The following is an 8658-nucleotide window of genomic DNA, read 5'->3' on the forward strand; positions in this document are numbered from 1 at the left end:
CTCCTGCTGCAGCGTCTCAGCGAGGAGAAACAGGAGGAGGTGCAGCGTCTCAAGGAGGAGAACCAGGAGGAGGTGCAGAGTCTCAAGGAGGAGAAAAAGGAGGAGGTGCAGCGTCTCAAGGAGGAGAACCAGGAGGAGGTGCAGCGTCTCAAGGAGGAGAACCAGGAGGAGCTGCAGCGTCTCATGGAGAAGAACCTGCAGGAGAAACAGGAGGAGGTGCAGCGTCTCAAGGAGGAGAAACAGGAGGAGGTGCAGCGTCTCAAGGAGGAGAACCAGGAGGAGGTGCAGCGTCTCAAGGAGGAGAACCAGGAGGAGGTGCAGCGTCTCAAGGAGGAGAACCATGAGGAGGTGCAACGTCTCAAGGAGAAGAACCTGCAGGAGAAACAGGAGGAGGTGCAGTTTGTAGTTCTCTGAATCAGCTGTTTGTAGTTCTCTGAATCAGCTGTTTGTAGTTCTCTGTAACAGCTGTTTGTAGTTCTCTGTAACAGCAGTTTGTAGTTCTCTGTAACAGCAGTTTGTAGTTCTCTGAAACAGCTGTTTGTAGTTCTCTGTAACAGCAGTTTGTAGTTCTCTGTAACAGCAGTTTGTAGTTCTATGTAACAGCAGTTTGTAGTTCTCTGTAACAGCTGTTTGTAGTTCTATGTAACAGCTGTTTGTAGTTCTATGTAACAGCTGTTTGTAGTTCTCTGGTGGAGGGATTATATCTCTTCCTGGCCTGGGAGCACCTTGGGATCCCCCAGTCAGAGCTGGTTGATGTGACCAGGGAAAATAACATTTGGGGCTCTCTGCTGGAACTGCTACCTCCGCGACCGTCACCCGACCACGGATAAACGGGAGAAGATGGATGGATTTAATACATTACTGGAATGACACGTACAAATGTACCAAACTGAATAGTTCATAATGCGATAAAAAAATGTCTTCATAATTAATATTGTAACAATGTCAAACATCCTAAAAAATGTAATAGGACGGGGCATAATACAACAGGCTTAATTAAACGGAGTGCTTAAACAATTGTCAAAAATGATTTACAAGGCAGTGGACTTGGACTGCGGCAAAACACAAGTCAATTTTCATTTAATATTTATCAGCATAAACTGGCCCTGGCAAAAATAACATGTTGAAGAAAAAGCATTTCATAGTCTAATGTTTAAAGACATGCTAGACAACAATACTCACATTTAACATGACTTAAAGTTACTGCTGTTTACTTCTAAATGTTTACTCTGTGGTGTTACTACTTTTATTCTGCACAAGATCTAGGTATCGTGTCCACCGCTGCATTAACATTTATTATTGTTTTTAAAGTATAGGAATATGTATTTGATGTAATGAAGAGCAATTTAAACTGTAGTTTCCTTGTTTGATGTTATCTTTTTTTTCCTTCATAACAGGGTCATTCATTTAAAAGCCCTAAACAAATCATTATTTAAATAAACCCATGTGACACTCATTAGAGCAATTATGCACTGATTTAAGACCAAGTTAATGCCCTACCAAGTTGTAACTATTTTAAACAGACAGTCATTTGCATTGAAAGATAATGAGGACAAACCACAGCGTGAAAAAGGGCTAATCACTCAAAGACGCTTTACTTTATTTTTTAACGGAGATCGTAGCGACACCACGTGGATCAAGAGACAACCTACACTCTTTCACACTGTGATGGAAGAGCTAAGCCAGCAGCACATCAATTATGTATGTAGAGCTTGAGAGTGAATCAAGATTAGCTTCCAAGGTCATTAACATGAATCATTGGAGACTGAGTCACATGTAATTGGTCGACTAGACAACGGCATCTGAAAATACAAACAGGGTAAATTAAATAAATTATAATATTGGATATACAAAAACAAAAACATTGGGTCCCATTACTTAATATTAAATGAATGACATATGTATGACTTTCTGGCCACAAATGGTAAAAGTTTTTAGACGGTTGTTTATATTCATTATGACAATTTTACAAAAACTGATTTTGAGGAAGTTAAATAGTTTATAGCATTTAGATTTATTAAATAATTGTCCATCTCCATTTACCCCTGCAGCTGACTTGTATGTATTGCCACCTTGTGGACAACTGCAAGAAATCGACATGGTGCTAATTTATGAAAGATGAATGAAATAGCAATAAGAAGAATAACATTTCTATACTCCGTAGCCTCAAGATTTGTTCTCTTCTGTATGATATGCTTCTTATTATGATTGAATATTATGATTACTCTAGGACAGGTAAACTACAGTGTTTCACATTTAGGGCAAGCCATTGTAAGCACCACGGTTGTTGTTGTTGTTGTTGTTGTTGTTGTTGTTGTTGTTGAAGAAAGTTCAAGGCAGATGCAATTATTTTACTTTTTAAAGAGCTGGAGGTGATAGCAAGTGGTTTTCTATCTCCTTCCGCCTTTATTACCATTGCATATTATGGTACCCATAAGATGAATATTAATGATCTTGTGGACATAACATTCTCTACTCTAGGTTCAGTCTCTAGTTAAAGGTTATCACATTCATGCCCCTAAGAGGATAAATCCTCTCCTTTTCTAATTACCTTCTCCTCTAGTGTTCAGCTGGTTTGGCTTTTGACTAGTATGACACCTTGCATAGCACACATTTAACTAAAATGAATTATACCTACCATGAAAATTGCTATAACTGTATTGTCCTTGGTGTAAATAGTTACTGGGATGCAGATTTAATAACAAAAGGGGGCAGGGAGTTGTGGCACTTGGCACTGGCTAATAGATTTGGATCAATATAAATTCCTGTGTCCCACATGGATTTCTCAGCAGTATGAGCTTTAACAAATGAGCCATATCTGTTCAACTCAAAGATTTCGCTCATAAAACTTATGAGTCTCCTCTGTCGGGTGACCAGCTGTCAGCACATTCACAAAAAACTTAACAGAGACAAAGCTCTCAGGGAAACACAGCCCCCAAAGTGTCCCAGCTGCTGGCCACAGTTTATCTGCTTCATTGGAACGTGTTGAAAGTGTGTGTGGGTTGGGGTGTGTATTTAGGACAATGAAGCCTAACTTCATCCTATTACCTAAGTTGAGAACTACAGAAACAGTCTATCAGTCCTTCGCTGGTTGAAAGATTCAGAAAGCTCTTTTCATCAGGGATAAAATGAGCTTGGCAACGAATGACTGGGAGTTTTGGCTTTCCTCTCAAGGTCAGACACGCTTTGAGGCAGGCATTTTTGTTTTGCCCACAGTCTGGGTACATTTCAGAGGGCAGGCTAGGGAGATAATTCAGCCACAAACTGAAATGCCAGTACACTGATTTATTCTGAACTATATCCACAGTCATACCCTAACCTTCAGATGCTTAATCATTCTCATATTTATATCATCATTTCTTTTTTAAGGCCTGATCAAGCACTTGTGTCAGTGAAATGATAATTTCCTCTAAAAACTGAAATGATTTGGCATTAATGTAATATCAACATGATTGCCATTGTTGTGTTCTCTTGTGTGCTCACATTGCATTGAAGGGCTGTTTCCATGGCAGCTCTTAGTTGGCAGATACAATCTCAGCACACTGTCAAATATCTTTATTTTTACATCATTTTGTGTCTTCATTTGTTGTAGATAGTCGACGCTGAGTTGTTGTCAGAAGAGCCTTAAATCTGCTATTTTGCTGGAGCCATTCTGAGATGATGAGCGATTTGTGATGCTGTCCATTATGGTTTCCATGGAAAAACTGTACACATTAAGTATGTCCATCTGCAATGAATATTTCTTTTTAAACACACCTGTACACTGAAATGTGGCTCCCTCAGGTGGAAAGGCTGTGGCCATTTCTCAATGTCGAGTAAACCTGCTGCAGAGCCACTATTTCAAGTATACTACGTCATCGAGTGGCGCCAAAAGGACTGTTTAAATGCATGTTAAATGCCCAGCATTCAGCGCCACTTGATGACGTAGTATACTTGAAATAGTGGCTCTGCAGCAGGTATACTCGACATTGAGAAACGGCCTGTGTCTTGACAACATTTTGTGTAACGTCAAAGGTCATCTGGCAGGTTCATTTCCACCTGTAAGAGTTGCTGTATATTTCTACAACATTTACACAAATGCTGTTCTATCATACTGTACATTTCTCATGCTATCACTACTATTTATTTCAACATGAGGCGAACAAACAGGAAATGAACCATATTGTTTACATTTATATTCTGTGAACATTCTGTGTTTTTGTAAAGGCTTTTTTATAGGAATGGGCTATTGAAAATTGTAACTCTATTGTCTTTGTCCATATTAAATTAAATAAACTTCTCATTCAGAGGCAGCAACTGTCAACAAGTGTAGTTTAATATGTTGTATAAGTTCTATATTGTTGTTGAGATTGCATTATTTAGCTGTATTTGAAAGTTGAACGGAGGATGTGTCTCTTTCGGTATTTAACAATGACATGGATCAACCTGAAGGGGGTGTTATAATAACAGGCTTCTTTTTTTTTCTTTTTTTATAAATAAATCACAATATATTTAATTAAATAAACTAACTTATAATGAGGGGATATATATATATATATATCTATAACAAAACACCTGCCTATGGATTGGCCTATTATAATTGAAGGACCTAAATATTTGGACATTAACAAAAATTTAAAAAACTATATTTGTGTGAATGGTTTAAATGATAACATAGAGTTTCACTTTACCTATCATCATATATATATATATATATATATATATGATTCGATATTAGAACACAAAGTCATGTTAGATATATTTCTACAGGTCTGATTTGTCCTCTAAAGACAAATCATAACCTAATTTACATAGCACACACAATCAATTCTTACCAACACATCTCATGGCCTCCTTTGTTTAAGGAAGTTTTGCCAAACGTTGTTCCTGTGGACTTGAATGTGAGTCTGTGCCATCTCCTTTATTATTAAATACAGTATTTCCACCGGCTGCTCTCAAGTTTCCCTTTCACTCATCAGTCAGGCATGCAGCTCTCAGGTTTCTGCTTTGATTAATTCATTGTTCTGACTATATTTATGCCTGTCAGTGCAATAATGACTTAATAAGCAACCATTTTTATCATGACTTGATTTTTAAAGGCAAAACCATGACATTGTATATTCTCTTACTTAAATGAAAACATGCATACACATGAAGCTGCCAAGTATAGACATGCTTCAAACAAGAGACTCAGTGCCTATGCTACAAGTCATTGTTTAATTTTCATTCATGGCAAGGTCATAGATCTTTTGACAAGACAGTTATAGGGGTGTGATGTATGTCTACTATGCTGTACATCAGGAAAGAACATGTCCTCAGGCATTCCCATCACTCAGCTACAAGAACAAAACAAACACTGAAAGGTTGTGTGTTTAGGCAATACATTCCTGACTTTGTGTGTTTCCATGTGGCGATCCCCTGAGGTGGGATGTTATCTAGTACATTTAATCAAGTACTGTACTTAAAAACAATCTTAGGTTATTTTTCTTTCCTTCAGTATTTCCATTTTATGCTACTTCATGGTTTTACTTTAATACAACGTGGAAGCAAATGTACTGGGCTTCTTTTTACTCCACCATGTGCATATGGCATCATATTTAGAAATGTGCAAATACAAATCATTAATAAAAAATAAAAAGTAAACTAATAAATTATTATGAATTATCATGGATTAAGCTACTAGGCAGGAATTTAAATAGCTGACATCAACATAACCTTTACTAGCTGCAACATCAGTCATGATGTGTAAGCATGTAATGCTTACACATTATTTAATGCCTCTTCACTCATTTTTGTCTTTTGCCATAACTGTTTACAATACAGCACCTTATTACTCTGTGACTTTAGTGTTGCCATTTCTTTGGACTTTACTATATCTGCTCTGAAAAAACTGCATTAGCCGCTGAATAACCTGTTATGGTGTATTCCTTTGAATAATCAAATATGAAAGTGGATATGAACTCTGCTCATGAGGAACACACATGATAAGTATGACTATGTGAACCTAGAAAAGCTGTGTTCAGCCCTGATCAGCCCCATTGCATCTTCTACTGTGCGTGATATTTATTTTTTCCTCATTCTTTGTTACAGTGAATTACATCAGTCCCAAGTTGGGTTTGTTCTGCAGTATGTTTGGGAAGAAACATTCATGAATGAATGAATGTAGTGGGCCTGGGTATTTTGACATCTAGTAACACACACTGTGATTTTCTGCTGGGAGGGCTGTCCAATAAAAATATAAGCCAGCATCTATTCTGGTCTCCATTCAGAGCGGAGAGCATCAGTGGACACAAGCCCCAGACAGAGACACAGACCCCCTGCCCGCATCACTGGGCATGGCCCTGTACTCTGCACGTCCAAAGCCTCTGTTGTTTCAATAATTTTAGGTTTGTTTCACCACCATCACCACCATCACCACCACTCTGCTCCCACAGATCTGTCTTTATATTCTCAATGTACGACAACTATATACTTCAGAAAGCATTGATTTATTGTCAAATACGTGCAGCTAGTCTAAACAATGCCTCTCTCAGACAACTAAAGAATGTGTGAATTCACAGAAGCAATTGGCATGCTGAGATTAATTACAAGAAGGAACACCACATGTAAAAATACCATATTATAAATAAATGTAGAATTCAAATTGTTTACTAAAGTCCAAAATGCAAACAAAAATATGTTTTACTTTTAATTTCATCCAACTGTATAGTGTTAGGTTGTGACATCTATAACGGTTTCATATTTTATGGCCTCATCATATATTTTCTGTAAAAAAACTTAACCTGGCAGACAATGTACCTTGCTAAAAAGTAAAATATTATCTTGTTAAATGCATAGTTGTGAAGTTCAATAGTATATTCTCTGTGTTTCTGCATGTATATCCTTCCCTGTGTGTGTAATGCACATGTGTCTAACTCAAGGCCCGGGGGCCAAATCAGGCCCTTGGTGGATTTAATTTCGGCGCGCAGGATCATTTCTAATTACTATTAGATCTGGCCCGCTGGTTTATTGCACACACACCTTCACTCAATCCTGAGGGTTTCCTCAGCTCAGAGCCTGACTCCAAACATTGATGAACTTGCACCCAAGATGAGATGCCAAGTATCTGGCTTGAACGAGCATCACAGAGCAGCACACTGAGTTTCAATGGATGTTTCCTTCTGCACTTTCTTTCTTGCAACAACAGGGCTTGTTTGTTTTTTTCGTTGAGAAAAATATTTTTTTTTAAGCTGTTGTTGGCCCATGGAAAAATGTAATCATAAGAAATGACTGTGGAAAAGCTGCAGATAGAGACAAGAAATGAATGCAACTGATTATTTAATGTTTAATGTTGTTTTTATAGGCAATCATTTAAGCTTTGTTAGTTCCAGGTTTAATATGTGCAATAACATCATTTCCATAAGTTTTGCAATAAACATTGAACCAGTCCGGCCCTCGACTAGTACCGATATTTTTTATTTTGGCCCACTGTGTATTTGAGTTTGACACCCCTGGTGTAATGTGTGTAAACACAACAGAGTGGGTAAAGACATTTCCCTGTAAGGGATGAATAAAGTATATCTTCTTCTTCTTCAAGGGAAAATCACAAGAACACAAGGGCCTCTTTTGGATAATTTGTGTAACCGTGCATTAATTGTGTATTCCCCAATTGCTTTGCACTGCAGTTCGCAGAAATGACCTGTTACCTGTGCTACATTAATTCGACAGATGCCTTTAACCAAAGTGACTTACATTTGATGAGCAATTTGGGATTCGGTGTCTTACTCAAGGGCTTGTAGACAGGAGCTGGTAATTGAACTACCCACTTGATAAATAGCCTGAGAAAAAGCCACCGCTAACTACCTTCTTAATGTCGAATTAAATAGCAAACAACCAATGAGAGGCTCATCCAACATCTGCATATCTTCCAAATCAGCTAAATAGAGAGCATAAGAAGTGTTTCTTTTTTTACTGGAGTGGTTGCAAAATCAAACTAGAGTCCAAATTGTTCATTATAGTGGGGCAGCAGTACAATAGTGCTGGGTGTTTTTTGTTTGTTGTGGAGTGCCAGTGTGATTTAAAGCTGCTGACAGCACCAGACGCTTACACTGCACTAGGCTCCTGCTGTCTCTCGCCCTCTATCATTTGTATCGATGGATATGGCCTGTCTGCCCGCCTGACAGCCGATCTGTGCTTCTCTTCTCTCCCTTCTTGCTCCTCCGCCTCCATCTCAACTTCTCTTCTCTCTGTTTCTAGCACTCCCCCCTCCTTACTTCTCTTATGTTCAATGCTTTTGACATTCATAATTCCAAATGGCTAAGGTTGGAAAACCGAGCTAAAAAAATACATCTTTTAACAAAAATATATCCGCTATTCAGCTTTTTTCTCAGTTCTGCTGATTGTGATCCAGAAAGTCACTTGCATTAAAGCATCCACATATTGAGTCAGTCACGATCTTAGTTTTATGTCACGGTTTTAGTTTGGTCTGTCTTGTCATGGTTTTATTTTGCTGTTCTGTTCTCCCTGTGTTTTTCTCCCTGTCGTTAGTTTCCCTGGTGTGTCTGATTGTCTGATTGTGTTCACCTGTTGCCCTTGTGTTTCTCCTTCCCTGCCCGGCTGTTTCTCGTCTCGTGATTACCCCTCCCTGTATTTAGTCTTGTCTCTTCCTGTGTTCGGTGTTGGTTCATTATTTGTCGTTCA

This window comes from Notothenia coriiceps, unplaced genomic scaffold, assembly GCF_000735185.1.
Source record: "Notothenia coriiceps isolate Sejong01 unplaced genomic scaffold, NC01 NC01_scaffold00037244, whole genome shotgun sequence".
NCBI lineage: Eukaryota > Metazoa > Chordata > Actinopteri > Perciformes > Nototheniidae > Notothenia > Notothenia coriiceps.